General features: G+C 44.9%; 1 protein-coding gene across 2 annotated transcripts in view; it reads right to left on the bottom strand.

Annotated features, from left to right (window-relative positions):
* LOC139273617 (zinc finger protein 432-like) overlaps positions 1–19,804 on the bottom strand; it is a 137,149-nt gene that overhangs the window by 38,337 nt on the left and 79,008 nt on the right. Inside the window, exons 3-4 of one of the 2 annotated variants that reach the window (XR_011595252.1) lie at positions 11,986–12,072; positions 7,048–7,134 (exon numbers count right to left, since the gene is read on the bottom strand). The exons of the other annotated variant lie outside the window; for it this stretch is intronic. The gene's annotated coding sequence lies outside the window, so the exon portion shown is untranslated. The remainder of the gene's footprint in view (positions 1–7,047; positions 7,135–11,985; positions 12,073–19,804) is intronic. 2 annotated transcript variants of the gene reach the window in all.

Here is a 19,804-nt window from a genome sequence, read left to right as displayed (position 1 = left end):
AGGCCAATGCGCCATTTTCTTTCTTAACCGCCTGCTGTACCTGCATGCCAACCTTCAATGACTGATGTACCATGACACCCAGGTCTCGTTGCACCTCCCCTTTTCCTAATCTGTCACCATTCAGATAATAGTCTGTCTCTCTGTTTTTACCACCAAAGTGGATAACCTCACATTTATCCACATTATACTTCATCTGCCATGCATTTGCCCACTCACCTAGCCTATCCAAGTCGCTCTGCAGCCTCATTGCATCCTCCTCGCAGCTCACACTGCCACCCAACTTAGTGTCATCCGCAAATTTGGAGATACTACATTTAATCCCCTCGTATAATCATTAATGTACAGTGTAAACAGCTGGGGCCCCAGCACAGAACCTTGCGGTACCCCACTAGTCACTGCCTGCCATTCTGAAAAGTACCCATTTACTCCTACTCTTTGCTTCCTGTCTGACAACCAGTTCTCAATCCATGCCAGCACACTATCCCCAATCCCATGTGCTTTAACTTTGCACATTAATCTCTTGTGTGGGACCTTGTCGAAAGCCTTCTGAAAGTCCAAATACACCACATCAACTGGTTCTCCCTTGTCCACTCTACTGGAAACATCCTCAAAAAATTCCAGAAGATTTGTCAAGCATGATTTCCCTTTCACAAATCCATGCTGACTTGAACCTATCATGTCACCTCTTTCCAAATGCACTGCTATGACATCCTTAATAATTGATTCCATCATTTTACCCACTAGCGATGTCAGGCTGACTGGTCTATAATTCCCTGTTTTCTCTCTCCCTCCTTTTTTAAAAAGTGGGGTTACATTGGCTACCCTCCACTCGATAGGAACTGATCCAGAGTCAATGGAATGTTGGAAAATGACTGTCAATGTATCCGCTATTTGCAAGGCCACCTCCTTTAATACTCTGGGATGCAGTCCATCAGGCCCTGGGGATTTATCGGCCTTCAATCCCATCAATTTCCCCAACACAATTTCCCGACTAATAAGGATTTCCCTCAGTTTCTCCTCCTTACTAGACCCCCCGACCCCTTTTATATCCTGAAGGTTATTTGTGTCCTCCTTAGTGAATACCGAACCAAAGTACTTGTTCAATTGGTCCGCCATTTCTTTGTTCCCCGTTATGACTTCCCCCGATTCTGACTGCAGGGGACCTACGTTTGTCTTTACTAACCTTTTTCTCTTTACATATCTATAGAAACTTTTGCAATCCGTCTTAATGTTCCCTGCAAGCTTCTTCTCATACTCCATTTTCCCTGCCCTAATCAAACCCTTTGTCCTCCTCTGCTGAGTTCTAAATTTCTCCCAGTCCCCGGGTTCGCTGCTATTTCTGGCCAATTTGTATGCCACTTCCTTGGCTTTAATACTATCCTTGATTTCCCTTGATAGCCACGGTTGAGCCACCTTCCCTTTTTTATTTTTACGCCAGACAGGAATGTACAATTGTTGTAGTTCATCCATGCGGTCTCTAAATGTCTGCCATTGCCCATCCACAGTCAACCCCTTAAGTATAATTCGCCAATCTATCCTAGCCAATTCATGCCTCATACCTTCAAAGTTAGCCTTCTTTAAGTTCTGGACCATGGTCTCTGAATTAACTGTTTCATTCTCCATCCTAATGCAGAATTCCACCATATTATGGTCACTCTTCCCCAAGGGGCCTCGCACAACGAGATTGCTAATTAATCCTCTCTCATTACAAAACACCCAGTCTAAGTTGGTTCCTCGACATATTGGTCTAGAAAACCATCCCTTATGCACTCCAGGATATCCTCCTCCACCGTATTGCTTCCAGTTTGGTTAGCCCAATCTATGTGCATATTAAAGTCACCCATTATAACTGCTGCACCTTTATTGCATGCACCCCTAATTTCCTGTTTGATGCCCTCTCCAACATCACTACTACTGTTTGGAGGTCTGTACACAACTCCCACTAACGTTTTTTGCCCTTTGGTGTTCTGCAGCTCTACCCATATAGATTCCACATCATCCAAGCTAATGTCCTTCCTAACTATTGCATTAATCTCCTCCTTAACCAGCAATGCTACCCCACCTCCTTTTCCTTTTATTCTATCCTTCCTGAATGTTGATGGAGAGAATATAAAAATAAAGTTATAATTAATGTGTTTGTGTATAATAAAGTAAAGTACCTGGAGAGAGGAATCTGTGATACAAACAGTGTCCTTGTCTGACCGCACTGCAGTACAGCGGCACTCAGGTTCACAACACCAGGTGTGTAGGATGATTCTATAGCAAGTTATCAGCATCCAGACACAACCCAAACCCAGCACTGGTCCATGAATAGGATCACCCGATTGGCACAGTCCAGGTTTATATCTCCCACTCCCATGGGACTACCTGCAAAATTCTGAATTGCTTCCTGGAATATAACCACAGGTACCTGGGCTGTACAACAATTGTTCTGTCTACTGAAACCAAGTGGAGGGCCTATTCATTAACAGAATGTCACAGTGACTAGATGCTGATGTATCTGAGGGAGCGACAATGTGTCTCTCGATCACCAGCCACAGGGTTCTGGAGAATTCAACGCACCGAAATAAAATAATCGATTATTGAAATGTCTCCTTTCACACTCCTCTCCTGGTGCCTGCAATAGATGCATTTTGTGAAATTCCTCACATCTTCACTGTCAGGCTGTGTTTCCACTGTTCACTGTCCAAGAACAGACACTGAGATTGGAACTGAATCAGGAACATTCACTACTGATGTGGGGAAAGAGCGAGGTGATTTACTTTCTCTGTTACCTTACACCGTACACACACAGCTCAAGAATGGCCTCTCCCTTCCCCCACTCACTCCATGTTCCTGGACTAGGTCCTCCTCCACTCTGCCTCTTACAGACAGCCCCCGACTACCGCTGAACTTACCCCGACACAAAGCCCATCTGTGGACACAGTCCCAATGCGATGAGCTGCTGTAAGGAGGCTGCTGTTTGCTCCCTTACTCGGGCCTGGGATATCTCCGCTCCCTGATGTGTTCAACGATCATCAACCGAGCACAGAGGAAACGGCAGCCACTGACAGAGCTGGGGGAGGGGAGCTCGTCTGGGCCCTTGCCGTCGGTTTAAACACTGCGTGGGGAGGGGAGGAGCAGCATGTATTTAGCACATGCTCAGACCATCTTTTTGTCACGAATTAAATTAGAAAAAATGGGATTGTTTCACAAGTTGCTTTTATCACTAATTAAATGGGCCACATTGAGAACGTGTTAGTTATCATCCGAATTACTGAAAAAACGATTGTGAGAGCCTGACACTGGAGTAAGAGCGACTAAACTGTTCTACTCGTTCCGTCAGTCTCTGGTGTGTGTGTTTCCCTGTCAGTTTCTAACAGGTGGGTATGGGTTTTACTTGCAAATTATGGTTCAGATACATGGATGTGGGTTTCATACTGTACCGGTCAGTTTCTGCTATGTGAATGTGGAATTTATTCTGTACCTCTCTGTTTCTGGTATCAGAGTGTGTGTTTTATTCTGTACCTGTCAGTTTTTGTGAAGTGAATGAGAGATTTATTCTGTACCTGTCAGTCTCTGCTATGTGAGTTGGGATTTATTGTGCACCCGTCAAGTTTTGATATGTGAGTATGGGTTTTATTCTGTACCTGTCAGTTTCTGGTATATGAGTGTGTACTTTAACCTATATCATCAGCTTCTGGAAGGTGAGTGTGGATATTGACCAGTATCTGTCAGTTTTTCGGATTGGAGTATGGATTTTATTCTGTACCTATCAGATTCCGGTATGGGAGTATGGTGTTTAATCGGTACCTGTCAGTTTCTGATATGTGACTGTGGTTTTAATCTGTACCAGTCACTTTCTGGTATCCAAGTGTGGATTGCATTCTGTACCTGTCAGTTTCTGGAATCTGGGTGTTGATTATATTCTGTACCTGTCAGTTTTTGCTATGTGAATGTGGGTTTTATTCTGTTCTGGTCAGTTACTGCTGTGTGAGTGTAGGAATTAATATGTACCTTCAGTTTCTGGGATGTGATTGTGTTTTTTTTTTCTGTACCGTCAGTTTGTGGTAGATGTGTGGGGTGTCAGTTTCTGGTATCCGAGTGTGGATTTTTACCTTTATATGTCAGTTTGTGCAATGTGAATGTGGGATTCATTCTGTATCTCTCATTCTGGGGTAAGTGAGTGTGTGTTTCCTCTGTACCTGTTAGTTTCTGGTATGTGAATGTGGGATTCATTCTGTATCTCTCATTCTGGGGTAAGTGAGTGTGTGTTTCCTCTGTACCTGTCAGTTTCTGGTCTGTGAGTGTGGGATTCATTCTGCATCTCTCATTCTGGGGTAAGTGAGTGTGTGTTTCCTCTGTACCTGTTAGTTTCTGGTATGTGAGTGTGGGATTCATTCTGTATCTCTCATTCTGGGGTAAGTGAGTGTGTGTTTCCTCTGTACCTGTTAGTTTCTGGTATGTGAGTGTGGGTTTTATTCTGTATCTCTCATTCTGGGGTAAGTGAGTATGTGTTTCCTATGTACCTGTTAGTTTCTGGTATGTGAGTGTGGGTTTTATTCTGAACTTGTCAGTTTCTAGTATCTGAGTGGGATTTATTCTGTATCTGTCAGTTTCTGGTATGTAAGCGTTGGTTTTATTCTGTATCTGTCAGCTTCTGGTATGTGAAAGTGTGTTTTATCCTATATCTGTGAATTTTTTTCTCTCATTATATTGGATGAATGCGATTCAGAAATATTTCGAGTAGAGACGAGCTATTAGTACATTATATAAACTTTATGTATCATTGGTACATTGAGTGAGTGTGGGATTCATTCTGTATCTGTCAGTCTATGGTACAGGGAGTGAGTGTGGGATTCATTCTGTATCTGTCATAAATGCAAGTGTTTGTTGTTGCTGTAGAAATGAAGTTTTTCAGTTAATTATGGTGGTTAACAATTACGCAGAAGAAAATGTCAGAAGCAGCCTCGTAGATAACCGTCGGGAAAGTGCTGTTACTGGTGAGATCACGATGTGCTCGATGCAAACTTGGCTAATAACCCTAGAGGTGATGGAAAAGAAAGCAACATTTGGGGACGTTTAAGCGAGATGAGAAAACATAATTAGCGCGAGGAGCCCGATCAGAGAGCTGGCGGGCAAGAAGCATTGAGCTCCTGTTTACTGCCCGATGCTATTTCCAAAACAATGGGGAAGAACAGTCCCTGGATCTGGGAACTTGCGGAGGCCTTTCAGCACATGGCAAATCATCCCGTCGAGTCTGTTACATAAGGAACAGGAGGAGGACATTCAGTCCCTCGAGCCTGTTACATAAGGAACAGGGGGAGGCCATTCAATCTCTCGAGCCTGTTACATAAGGAACAATGGGGGGGCCATTCAGTCCCACGAGTCTGTTACATTGGAACTGGAGGAGGCCATTCAGTCCCTCGAGCCTTTTACATAAGGAACAGAGGGAGGCCATTCAGTCTCTCGAGCCTGTTACATAAGGAAGAGGGGGAGGCCATTCAGTCCCTCGAGCCTGTTACATAGGAACAGTAAGCCATTCTGCCCCTCGACTCTGTTACATTAGAAACTGGAGTAGGCCTTTCAGCCTTGGAATCTGCTTTACAGGAATAGATGGATGCCATTCAGCTGCTCGAACCTGTTACAAATGAATAGGCAGCCATTCAATCCCTCGAGATTGTTGCATAGGTACAAGAGGTGGGCATTCAGAACCACAGCCTTGCTATAAAGGAATTGGTGGAGGCGATGCATCGACTGGATACTGTTACACAGGAATAGAGGAGGCTATCCATCCTCTGGAGCCTTTCACATCGGAACAGGAGTAGGCCATTCAGCCCACCGAGAATGTTATAGGAACTGGAAGAGGCCAATAAGCCAGTCGCACATGTTATATTGCAACTGGAGAAGGCCACTCATCCCATTTAACTTATTACACAGGAACAGGAGGTGGCTGTTCAGCACCGAATGTTGTTAGACAGGAGCAGGATGTGGCTATTCTTTCCCTCGAGCCTGTTACATTGGATCAGGAGGATGCCATTCAGCCCTTCCATTCTGTTATATGGGAAGAAGTGGAGGTCATTCAGCCTCTCTAACATTAGAAACACGAGCAGACCACTCAGCCTTTGATTCTGTGACATGGGAACAGCAGAACGTTTTTCATCCTCTTGAGCTTCTTACATTAGGAACAGGAGACGACCCTCAGTCCCTCGGGTCTGTTACATAGGAACAGGAGTAGGTCAATTCCACCCCTCGGAACTGTTAACCAGGAACAGGATGTGACCATTCAGCCCCTCGAGCCTGTTACAGAGGAATTGGAGAAGGCCATTCAGCCCCTCCTGCATGTTATATAGGAGCAGGAGGAGGTCATTCAGCCCCTCGAGCATGTTGTATAGGAACTGGGGGAAGACATTCAGCCCCCAAGCATGTTTAATTCAGATCATGAGCAGGCCATTCAGCCCTTTGAACCTGTTACATAGGAGAAGGAGAAGGCCATTCAACCCGTTGAGAATGTTATATAGGAAGAGGAGGAGGCCATTCAGCTCCTCGAGCCTATTACATTAGGAACTGGAGAGGGCCATTCAGCAACTGGAGTTAAAAAGCAATAGGATGACCCAATTCTGCCCCTCGGGTCTGTTACATTAGGAATAGGACAAGGGCAATCATCCCCATGGGATTGTTTCATGGGTACAGGAGGAATGCATTCAGCCTCTCAAGCTTGTTACATCGGAACTGGAGAAGGCTATTCAGCCCCTGGAACCTGTTACATAAGAACTAAAGGAGGCCATTCATCCCATTCTAACCCAATACAAGGTACCGGGGAAGGTCATTCTGCCCCTAGAGTTTGTTACATATGGATAGGAGGAGGCCATTAAGACCCTCGTGTTTATTACATTAGGAACTGGAGAAGGCCACTCAGTATCTTCAGTCTGTTAAATTAGGAACAGGAGGTGGTCATCAGCCCCCTCAGGCCTGTTACACAGGAATAGGAGGAGGCTATTCAGCACCACAAACATGTTTAATTCGGATAACCTGTCTGTGTATCCGCACACTGTGATCGGTACCTACTGTGTGAGAGAAGGAGCTGGTTGCACTGTTCCTTATGTCTCAGGTGGAGGAAACTTCACATTTGTTCCGGTTCCTTCAATTCCTTGCCTGTAGGAAGAAAAGGTATCTCTGATCATTCAAGAACAGGAGAGGTAGAAAAGACTAAAGTGATGAATGTAATCGTTCAATTAATATTCATTATGAACATTCACAAAGGGAAGCCAGCGATACAAACAGTGTCAGTGTCTGACTCCACTGCAGTACTGCAGCACTCGGCTTCTGCACACCAAGTGTGTTGGGCAGATTTACAGCAATTTACTGACATCCAGATATAACCCAACCCCTGCCCTGCTTCAGGAATGGGACTACCCGATGGAGCACGGACTTTTACACAGCTCAGATTGCTACTCCCCTCTCCCAGGGCACTAACCGTTCAACCAAAAACAAAGAGCCGCCATTTAAAACATGTCCTTCACATTTCTCACCCGGTGCCTGCAATAGATGCTCCTTGAATAAATCCTCAGTGTCCGGCTCTGCTTCCACTGCTCGCTGTCCAATGACAACAAACACAGTGAGACTGGAACTAAAGCAGGAACGTTCACTACTGGTTTACAGGGAGAAAGCAGCAATGATTGTCAACAGCAGATCCTTCCCATTCTGTCTCCCTTACCCGGGACACACGCTGTCCACACACAGCCCGAGAATGGCCTCTCCCTTCCCCCACTCACTCCACGCACTGAGACCAGTTCTTGCTCCACTCCGCCTGTTACACAGAGACTCCGACTCCCCCTGAACTTCCCCCGGACTCAGTGCTGATCTCTGAGCCCATCTGCGGACACGCTCCCAAAGCGATGTGCTGCTGTAAGGAGGCTGCTGCTCGCTGCCTTACCCCGGGGCCGCAGTGTCTCCATTCCTGGCTGTTTAAACCATCATCTTCCGCTCACTGAGTGAATGGCGCTCACAGGCAGGGCTGGGGGAGGGGAGGGCGCATGCGCTCTTCTGCTCACTGGAAATCGACCCACGGGCCGGGGCTTATCCGCGCACGCGCAGCTCGCTGCAATAATTCAGCCTTTAAAAATCAAAGTGAACTTTTCCCAATTTACTTTTATCAGAATCTGAGCAAAGGAACTGGGCCTGGGGGGCAAGGACAGAGAATGTTTAAAGCTGTAAATGGAAAAAGAGCCGTGTTTGTAGCTTGAATGGCGGGAAATTCAACAGCGGTCCTAACATCCAACCAGAGAGTGAAGCTGCTTATGAGAATTCAAAACTAAATCCAAAGCTGGAACTGCAAAGGTTCACAAACACACTTGTTAAGGAAATAATTACAGTAAATTGAGTCTAAAGTGTGATGTGTTTGTGCAGCTCTTTCAGAGAGGTTGTGGGTGGCTCTTAAAAGAGCCGTTCTGTTTGGGGTTTGTTGTATCAGAACAGCGAGGAGTTTTACTTGGAGCTGGTGTACTTGGTCACCGCCTTTGTCCCTTCCGACACAGCGTGCTTGGCCAGCTCCCCGGGCAGCAGCAGGCGCACTGTGGTCTGGATCTCACCGGACCTGATGGTGTCGGATTATGGTATGTGAGTGTGTATTTTATTCTGTACCTATCTATCTCTGGTATATGAGCGTGGCGTTTAATCTGTACCTGTCAGTTACTGGTATATGATTGTTGGCATTAATCTCTACCTCTCAGTTTCAGTTATGTAATTGTGGGTTTTAATCTGTACCTGTCAATCCCTAGTATTTGGTGTGGTGTTTATTCTGTACTCGTTTGTCTCTGGTATGTGAGTGTGGGTTAATCTGCACCTGTCAGCTGCTATGTGAGTGTGGGTTTATTCTGTACCTCTCGGTTCTGGTATATGAGTGCGGGTTTAATATCTACCTGTCAGCTTTTGGTATGTGAATGTGAGGTGTAATCTATGTGTGTCAGTTTCTGGTATATGATTGTGGAATTTACCTGAACCTGTCAGTTTCTGGTATACGAGTGTGGGTTTAATCTGTACATATCAGTTTCTGGTGTATGAGTGTGGGGGTAATCTCATGTATCAATTTGTGGTATGTGAGTGTGGGATTTATCCTGTACCCGTAAGTTTCTGGTATGCAAGTGTGGGTTTTAATCTGCACCTGTCAGTTTCTGGTAAAAAATAGTGTTGGTTTAATCTGTACCTGTCAATTTCTGGTATGTGAGAGTGGTTTTAAGATGTACCTTTCAGTCTTTAATATGTGAAAGTGGGAATTAATCTGTACCTGTCAGTTTCTGCTATTTGAGTGTTGGTTTCTGGTCTATATGTGGGCTTTAATCTGTAACCATCAGTTTCTGGTAAAAAGTGTGTGGTTTAATCTGTACCTGTCAGTTTCTGGTCTATGAGTGTGGGTTTTAATCTATACATTAATCTGTACCTGTCAGTTTCTGCTATTTGAGTGTTGGTTTCTGGTCTATATGTGGGCTTTAATCTGTAACCATCAGTTTCTGGTAAAAAGTGTGTGGTTTAATCTGTACCTGTCAGTTTCTGGTCTATGAGTGTGGGTTTTAATCTATACATTAGTTTCTGGAGTGCAAGTGTGGGTTTTATTCTGTATATTTCAGTATCTGGTATATGAATGTGATACATAGAAAATAGGTGCAGGAGTAGGCCATTCGGCCCTTCGAGCCTGCACCACCATTCAATAAGATCATGGCTGATCATTCCCTCAGTACCCCTTTCCTGCTTTCTCTCCATACCCCTTGATCCCCTTAGCCGTAAGGGCCATATCTAACCCCTTCTTGAATATATCCAATGAGTTGTTTCAATGGTGAAACAGCATTTGATCCTACCGCTCCATGTGGCTGTAAGATTCACAATGTAACTCAGCCACTTCGGATCACTGTTGGACTGACAGCTTCTGCTGCCTGTGATAATAGGATTGAGGCCAGTTCTGTGTCTCTGCGCTGTGTGAGTGATAATGTTCTTATTGTATGCGAGAAGGAGCTGCCTGCATGTTTCTGTGTGTTCCGGGTGGAAGAAATATCACATTTATACTGGCTCAATGAAGTATTTTGCTTTGAGAATAGTTATGATATGGACAACTGATGGGGAAAATATAAAATAAAGTTGTAATGAATGTATATGTTTATAATAAAGCAAAGTATCTGGAGAGAGGAAACCGTGATACAAACGGTGTCCTTGTCTGACCTCACTGCAGTACAGTGGCACTCAGATTTTCCACACCAGGTGTGTAGGACGGTTCTACAGAAAGTTATCAGCATCCAGACACAACTCAAACCCAGCACTGGTCCATGAATGGGATCACCCGATTGATACAATCGAGGTTTATATCTTCCACTCCCAAAGGACTACCTGTAAAATTCTGAATCGCTTTCTGGATTATAACCACAGGTACCTGGGCTGTACAACAATTGTTCTCAGTCTATTGGAACCGAGTTAAGGGCCTGTGCAGGCAACAGAATGTCACAGAGCCCAGATCCTGATGTATCTGAGGGAGCAACAATGCATCTCTCAATCACCTTCAACATGGTTCTGGAGAACTCAACGCACCGAAACAAAATTACCAAATTTGAAATGTCCACTTTCTGTCCTGGTGCCTGCAATAGATACACTTTGTGACACTCCTCACAGCCTCACTGTCAGGCTGTGTTTTCACTGTTCAATGTCCAAGAAGAGCAGAAACTGAGATTGGGACTGAATCAGGAACATTTACTACTGATTTTGTGAAAGAAAGCAGCAATGATTTGAAAGCGTGCGGTGATTAACTTTCTCCGTTACCTTACATTGTACACACACAGCCCGGGATATCTCCGCTCCCTTCCCCCACTCACTCCATATTCCCGAACTACTTCCTGCTCCATTCTGCCTCTTACAAACAGCCCCCGATTCCCCGACACAAAGCCCATCTGTGGACACAGTCCCAATGCGATGAGCTGCTGTAAGGTGGCTGCTGTTTGCTCCCTTACTCGGGCCCAGGATATCTCCGCTCCCTGATGTGTTCAACGATCATCAGCCCAGCACAGAGGAAACGGCAGCCGCTGACAGAGCTGGGGGAGGGGAGGTCGCATGGGCCCTTCCCGTCGGTTTAAATACTGGGCGGGGAGAGGGGGGCGGGGGGAATGCTGGAACGTAAAGCCTTGAGGCGGTTCTGGAAGCTCAGAGGCCGCTGTCTCTACTCAATCTGTCACCCTGTATTGTTCAGACTATGGGATGTGAGTGTGTTTTACACTGTATAGTTCAGACTATGGGATGTGAGTGTGTGTTTTACACTGCATAGTTCAGACTATGGGATGTGAGTGTGGGTTTTACACTGTATAGTTCAGACTGTGGGATGTGAGTGTGTTAAATTTTATATGAATGGAAAAGCCAAATGTTTAAAAGAAGAGAGACTCGTAAATGTAGTTATTCAGGGGGATTTGAGTGTCATTGTACAGGAATCACATATAGTTAACTTGCAGCTACTGCAAGCAATTAGGAAGGTAAAGTATATGTTGGCCTTTATTACAAGGGGTTTTGAGTATAAGAGTAAAGAAGTGTGGCTGCAATTATGTAGGGCTTTGGTGAGACCACACCTGGATTACTGGGCAGTTTTCGTCTCATTGCCTAAGGAAGGATATTAGAGGGGGTGCAACATTGAATCCTGGGATAGAGAGATTGAGTGAAATGCACCTATACACTCTGGAGTTTAGAAGAATGAGAGCTGAGCTCATTGAAACCAAGAAAAAAATCTAAGAAGGCTTGACAGGGTAGATGCTGTGAGGATGTTTCACTTTGCTGGAGTCTAGATCTACGGGGTCATAGTCTCAGGATAAGGGATCAGACACTTAGGACTGAGAATTGGGATCACCCGATTGATACAATCGAGGTTTATATCTTCCACTCCCAAAGGATCACTGTGGGACTGACAGCTTCTGCTGCCTGTGACAATATGATTGAGGTCAGTTCTGTGCCTCTGCGCGCTGTGAGTGATAATGTACTTACTGTGTGTGAGAAGGAGCTGCCTGCACTGTTCCTTGTGTTCCAGGTGGAGGAAAGATCACATTTATTCTAGGGGTGAAGTATTTTGCTCTGAGAATAATATGAGAAAAATATTAGGTACAAGTCATGGACAGGTGCCCGTAGACTATAACAATAAAATTATAATTAATTGTTTCTTTATAATAAAATAAAGTATCTGGAGAGGGGAATGCGCGATACAAACAGTGACATTGTCTGACCTCACTGCAGTACAGCGGCACTCCAATTCTCTCACCATCATCATCATCATCATCATCATAGGCGGTCCCTCGAACCAGGATGACTTGCTTCCACGTGAGTTCACAGATGTTTCAATGAAGGACCTGATATTCCAATCCTGACTCCAATTGAAAGGGTGGAAGATGCCTGTGCGTGGATTTTTTTAACGTGTGGTGACCATTACACATCAGCCACCACACGGGCTTGACAGAGCTAGGCCTTTATCCAGTGGCAAGGGTTGACCAGGACTGGAGACCTGCTCGGCTGCACAGACCTAGTGCGCACAGACCCAGTGTGGGCTGGCCTGTGCTGCCCCTGGGCCCTCGACCCTCATTCTCTGCACTTCCGCCACGATCTTTGTGACCAGTCTGCCATGTGGGACCTTATCAAAAGCTTTGCTAAAAGATATATACACAACATCATATGCTTGGCCCTTAGCAACCCTCCTATTACCTTCTCGAAAAATTCAATCAAGTTAGTTAGACACGACCTTCCTTTAATAAATCCGTGCTGACTGTCCTTGATTAATCCGTGTCTTTCTAAGTGAAGATTTATCCTGTCCTTCAGGACTTTTTCCAATAATTTTCCTACCACTGAGGTTGGGCTGACTGGTTTGTAATTACTCGGTCTATCCCTTTCTCCCGTCTTAAACAAAAGTACCATATTAGTAGTCCTCCAGCACCATATCTAAAGCCAGAGAGGATTGGAAAATGGTGGTTGAGCAGTTATAATGAGGGATGTTCAAGAGGCCAGAATTTGAGGAGCAAGACATCTTGTGGGGTTGTGAGGCTGAAAAAGATTACAGAGATAGGGAGGAGCAAGACCATGGAATGATTTGTAAACAAGGATGAGAATTTTGAAATCGAGGCTTTGTTTAACTGGGAGCCAATGTAGGTCAGAAAGCACAGGAGTGATGGGTGATCTTGACTTGATGCGGCGGGTTAGTACATGGGGGGCTACTGAGTTTTGGATGGCTTCAAGTTTACGTAGTGAGGAATGTGGAAGGCCGGCCAGGAGTGAATTGGAGTAGTCAAGTCTGGAGGTAACAAAGACATGAATGAGAGTTTCAGCAGCACAAGAGCTGAGGCAGGGGCAGAGGCAGGGAATGTTATGGAAGTGGAAAAAGGCGATTTTAGTTATGCCACGGATATGTGGCTGGAAATTCATTTCATGGTCAAATATGACACCTAGGTTGCGAGCAATCTTGTTCACCCTCAGATTGATGCTAGCGAGAGGGATGGAGTCAGTGGTTAGGGAACACAGTTTGTGGCGGGGACCAAAGATAATGGCTTCGGTCTTCCCAATATTTAATTGGAGAAAATTTCTGCTCATCCAGTACTGGATGTCGGACAAACAATCTGACAATTTAGATACCAAGCATGGGTCGAGACAAGTGGGGGAGAGGTAGAGCTGGGTGTCGTCAACGTACATGTAGAAACTGACTCCGGGTTTTCAGATGATATCGCCAAGGGGCAGCATATAGATGAGAAATAAGAGGGAAACAAGGACAGATCCTTGGGGGACACCAGAGATAACAATGCAGGAGTGGGAAGAGAAGGCATTGCACGATATTTTCTGGCTACGATTAGATAGGCAAGAATGGAACCAGGCGAGTGCAGTCCCATCTAGTGGACATTGGTGGAGAGGTGTTGGAGGAGGATGGAGTAGTCAACTGTGTCAGAGGTGCAGCAGAGGTTAGAACCTAAAGCAAGTTTTCCACTAGATTAACAGTGACTCCAATCCACTTATGTTATGTTATAAGAACACAAGAAATAGGAGCAGGCCATTCGACCCCTCAAGCCTGATCCACCATTCAATATCATAGCTGATCTTCTACCTCAACTCCACTTTCCTCATATCCCTTCATCCCTTAATATTCAAAAGTGTATCAACCTCTGTCTTGAATATACTCAAAGATTGAGCATCCATGGCCCTTTGGGGTAGAGACTTCCAAAGATTCACCACCCTATTTATTCTCATCTCAGTCCTAAATGGCCGATCACTTATTCTGAGACTGTGACTCCTGGTTCTAGACTCCCAGCCAGAGGAAATATCCTTCCTGCATCAACCCTGTCCAGCCCTGTAAGGATTGTGCATGTTTCAATTAGATCATCTTTCATTCTTCTAAACTACAGAGAATATAGGCCTAGTCTACTCAATCTCGCCTCATAGGACAGTCCCACCATCCCAGTAATCAGTCTGGTGAACCTTCTTTTCTCAATGGCAAGTATATCCTTTCTTAGGCAAGGAGACCAAAACTGTACACAATACTTCAAATGTGGTCTCACCAGGGCAGTATGTAATTGCAGTAAGACATCTTTACTCTTATACTCAAATCCTCTTATAATAAAGGTCAACAAACCATTTGCTTTAATTGCTTCCTGTCCCTGCATGTTAACTTTCAGTGATTCATATACATGGCCACCCAGGACCCTCTGAACAACAGCATTTTCCAATCTGTCAGCATTTACAAACTACTCTGCTTTTCTATTTTTCCTACCAAAGTGGATAACATCACATTATATTGCATTTTCCATCTTCTTGCCCACTCACTTAGCCCATCTATATCCCTTTGAAGTTTCTTTGCATTTTGCATCATCCTCACAACTTACATTCCCACCTAGCTTTGTATCATCAGCAAACTTGGATATCATCCAAATCATTGATATAGATTGTGAATAGCTGGGGCCTAAGTCCTGATCCTTACGGTACCACTCCACTAGTTACAGCCTGCCAACCCGAAAATTACCCGTTTATTCCTACTGTTTTCTGTCTGTTAACCAATCCTCAATCCATGCTCGTGTCCATAGTAAATGACACAAGGTTAGCCCGCCGGATAGAACCTCGGGCGCCCTGAGCTTGATCTCCGGTGTCTCCAGTCCTGATTGCCCCCTTACATCAGTCTCCCCTCACTTTTATACCCTGCAGTGATCCATCTCTGGCACCTGACTCTTCTTTGTCTTCTCTGCTGGGTTTGGGCAGGAAGCTGGGAAAAGACAGCTGAACTTCTCTAATCTTTACAAGGACACTTTCCCTGGTTCCCAGCAGTTACTTTTCTTCAGTAATTTTCCCATTATCCCTAAACTCCCCTGCCTGCTGTTAGTTGTTATTTCTTATAGTTTCATAATTATAGGTATAAACATCACACATTATAATCTAACCTATTCTATTACTCACTCTGGTTTAAGTTTATATTGTCCTGTACTATTTTATGATTTTAGGACCAATCCTCAATCCATGCGCGTATATTACCCCCAATCCTATGAGCTCTAATTTTGTTTAATTATCTCTTGTCGAATGCCTTCTGAAAATCCAAATACACCAAATCCACTGGTACTCCTCTTATCTATTCTAGTTTTTACCACCTCAAAAAACGCTAACAGATTTGTCAAACATGATTTCAGTTTTATAAATCCATATTGACGCTGTCCAATCCTATTATTATTTTTAATAGTGCCCTGTTACCACATCCTTATAATAGATTCTAGCATTTTTCTTACTACTGATGTCAGACTAACCGGTCTGTGGTTCTTTGTTTTCTCTCCCCTCCTTTCTTAAATAGTGGGATTATATTTGGTACCTTCCAATCTGCACAAAGGGAGCGAGAGCGAATGAGTGAGAGGAAGATTGACACGGAAGGGAGAGAGAGCTGGATAGAGTGAGATCAAACAGATAGCAAAGTAAGTAAGACAGAGAGAGACTTAAATCAAAAATGGGGAGTGGGAGAGACAGAATGAGGCAGAGAAAGAGAGGAAAGGAAGAGAAGGTATTGGCCAGGATGGCAAGAGAGAAGAGAATGAGGTAGAGAGAAGAGAGAGGGGCGAAAGAGGTAGACTGAGAGCATAGCAGAAAGAGGGACAGAGAAACAGAGATTAGAAAGGTGGAAAGAGTGAGAGACAGTGAGGCAGAGAGAAATGAGAGAGGTAGAGATCTTATTGAATAGCGGAGCAGGCTCGAGGGGCCAAATGGCGTACTCCTGCTCCTATTACTTATGTTCTTAATAGAGCAAATGTGAATTAGAGAGAGAGAGAGAGAAAGAGAGAGAGAGAGAGAGAGAGAGAGAACAAGGTGGGGGGAGAGAGAGAAATTGAGAAAGAAACAGATGGAGATATGAGAGTGCTTCTTCGGCAGCCCCTCCCAAACCCTCGACCTCTACCATCTAGAAGGACAAGGGCAGCAAGCACATGGGAACACCACCACCAGCACGTTCCCCTCCAAGTCACACACCATCCTGATATGTAAGAATATCACCGTTCCTTCGTCGCTGGGTCAAAATCCTGGCACTCCCTCCCTCATCATCATCATCATAGGCAGTCCCTCGAATCGAGGATGACTTGCTTCCACGTCAATAAGTTCACAGGTGTTTCAATGAAGGACCTAATATTCCAGGTCCCGTACTACATGTTGAAGGTTAAAAGATGCCTGCGCGTGGATTTTTTTTAACGTGTGGTGACCGTTGCACACCAGCCACCACACGGGCTTGACAGAGCCAGGTCTTGGTCCAGTGGCAAGGATTAACCAAAACGACTGGAAACCAGCTCTGCTGCACGGACCTAATGCGCACATATGTCGCAGTGTGGACGGTCCGTGCTGCCCCTGGGCCCTCGTCTCTTCTGGTCCCCAAACTCACACCTCTCCTCGGCCCCGATCATGTTCCTCTACAATCTCTCGCCGCTGCTTCACCCTGACCGCACCGCTCCACCACACGGACTGCAACGGTTCAAGAAGGTGGCTCACGACCATCTTCTCAAGGGCAATTACATATGGGTAATAAATGCTGGCCTTGCCAGCGAAGCCCACATCCCATGAACGAATTAAAACAAAAGTCACCTTCTCTTTTCAAGAGGAAGAGACCCAGCCTGTTCATCCTTTCCTAATAGGCATAACCTCGCATTTCTGGTATCATAATTGTAAATCTAATTTCCACCCTCGCCAATGCCTCTATATCCTTTTTATAATATAGAGACGTACCCAGTACTCCAAATGTGGTCTAACCAAGGTTCGATACAAGTTCAGCATAACTTAGCTACTTTTCAATTCAATCCCCCTGGAAATAAACCCGAGTGCTTGGTTTGCTCTTTTTAACGGCTTTATTAACCTACGTCGCTACTTTTGGTGATTTTTGCATTTGTATTCAGAGATCACTTTGCTCTTCTGCCCCATTTAGATTCTGGTTTTCCAACTAATATGTGACCTCCTTATTTCTGTTACCAAAATGTAATACCTCACATTTATCAGTGTTGAAATTCATTATATGCCAATTCTGCAAGTATATTAATGTAATAAGACATGTAGTACAGCACGGATTAGATACAGAGTAAAGCTCCCTCCACATTGACCGTTCAAACACTCCGAGGGCATATATAACACGGGTTAGTGACAGAGTAATGCTCCCTCTGCACTGTCCCAGGTCATATATAGCACGGGCAAGGTACAGAGTTAAGTTCCCTCTACATATATAGAGTAAAGCTCTCTCTATATTCTCCATCAAACACTCCCAGGCCAACTACAGCCTGGTTTAGATACAGAGTAAATCTCCTTCTACACCCTCCCAGGGCAGTTTCCAGTGGGCTTCCACAGGGCTCAGTAGCTGGTCCCTTGCTTTTTGTGAGATATATAATCAATGATTTGGACTTGAGTGTAGGAGGTATGATTAAGAAGTTTGCAGATGATACAAAAATTGGCCCTGTGCTTGATAATGAAGAAGCAGTAGACTGCAGGAAGGTATCAATGGACTGGTCAGGTGGGTAGAACAGTGCCAAATGGAACTCAATCCGGAGAAGTGTGAGGTAATGCATTTGGGGAGGGCTAACAAGGAAATGGAATACACAATAAATGGTAGGACAATGAGAAGTGTAGAGGGACAAAGGGACCTTGGAGTGCATGTCCACAGATTCCAGAAGGTCGCAGGACAGGTAGATAAGGTGGTTAAGAAGGCATACGGGATACTTGCCTTTATTAGCCGAGGCATAGAATAGAAGAGTAGGGAGGTTATGCTTAAACTGTATAAAAAACTACTTTGGCCACAGTTAAGAGTACTGTGTGCAGTTCTGGTCACCACAGTATAGGAAAGATGTGACTGCCCCAGAGAGGGTAGAGGAAATTTACGAGGATGTTGCCTGGACTGGATAATTTTAGCTATGAGGAAAGATTGGATAGGCTGGGGTTGTTTTCTTTGGAATAGAGGAGGTTTACGAGACCTAATTGGAGGTGTATAAAATTATGAGGGGCCAAGATAGAGCAGATAGGAAGGACCTATTTCCCTCAGCAGAGGGTTGAATAAGCAAGGGGCATAGATTTAAAGTAAGTGGTAGAAGGTTTAGAGGGGATTTGAGGAGAAATATTTTCACCAAGGTTGGTGGGGGTCTGAAACTCACTGCCTGAAAGGGTGGTAGAGGCAGAAACCCTCATAGCATTTAAAAAGTACTTGAATATGCACTTCAAGTGCCGTAACCTACAAGGCTATGATCCAAGAGCTGGAAAGTGGGATCAGGCTGGAAAGCTCTTTGCCAGCAAGCACAGACATGATGGGCCGAATGGCTTCCTTCTGTGCTGCAAATTTCTATGATTCTCTGATTGCAAGGCTCGGAGAGGCGCTCTTGAAGGTATGGGGAGCTCGGACTTGTCCGTGGGAGTAACAGACGGCAAGAGAACTCAAATAATCCCGAGCAATGCGGTGTTAGTCGTGGCTCAGTGGTAGTCTCCGAGTCAGTAGGTTGTGGGTTCAAGTCCACCCCCAGAGCATGGAGCATAAAATCTAGGCCAACATTCCAATGCAGTGCAGAGGGAGCGCTGTACTGTCGGGGGTGCCGTCTTTCACATGAGGCCCCATAAGAGCATAAGAAATAGGAGTAGGAGTAGGCCATTTGGCCCCTCGAGTCTGCTCCATCATTCAATAAGATCATGGCTTATCTGATCTGATCTGATCTTGCCTTCAACTCCACTTCCCTGCCCACTCCTCATATCCCACGACTCCCTTATCGTTCAAAAATCTGTCTATCTCCACCTTAAATATATTTAATGACCCAGCTTCCACAGCTCTCTGGGGCAGAGAATTCCAAAAGTTCATGTTCCTCTGAGAGAAGAAATTTCTCCTCATCTCCATTTTAAATAGGCGACCGCTTATTCAGAAACTATGACCCCTAGTTTTAGATTCCTCCACAGGGGGAAACATCCTCTCTGCGTCTACCCTGTCAAACCCCCTCAGAATCTTATACGTTTCAATAAGATTATCTCTCATTCTTTTAAACTCCAATGAAGAGAGGCCCAACCTGCTCAACCTTTCTTCATAAGACAACCCATTCATGTCAGGAATCAATCTCGTGAACCTTCTCTGAACTGCCCCCAACGCAAGTATATCCCTCCTTAAATAAGGAGACCAAAACTGTACGCAGTACTCCAGGTGTGGTCTCACCAACAGTGTAGCTGTAGCAGGACTTCCCTACTTTTATACTGCATCCCCCTTGCAATAAAGGTCAACATTCCATTTGCCTTCTTAATTACGCTGTACCTGCATGCTAACTTTTTGTGCATCCTGTACAAGGACCGCAGATCCCTCTGTATT

Source organism: Pristiophorus japonicus, chromosome 9 (genome assembly GCF_044704955.1).
Source record: "Pristiophorus japonicus isolate sPriJap1 chromosome 9, sPriJap1.hap1, whole genome shotgun sequence".
Taxonomy (NCBI): domain Eukaryota; kingdom Metazoa; phylum Chordata; class Chondrichthyes; family Pristiophoridae; genus Pristiophorus; species Pristiophorus japonicus.
The sequence above is the reverse complement of the archived record's forward strand: the minus strand, read 5'-3'. Positions and strand labels throughout refer to the sequence as shown.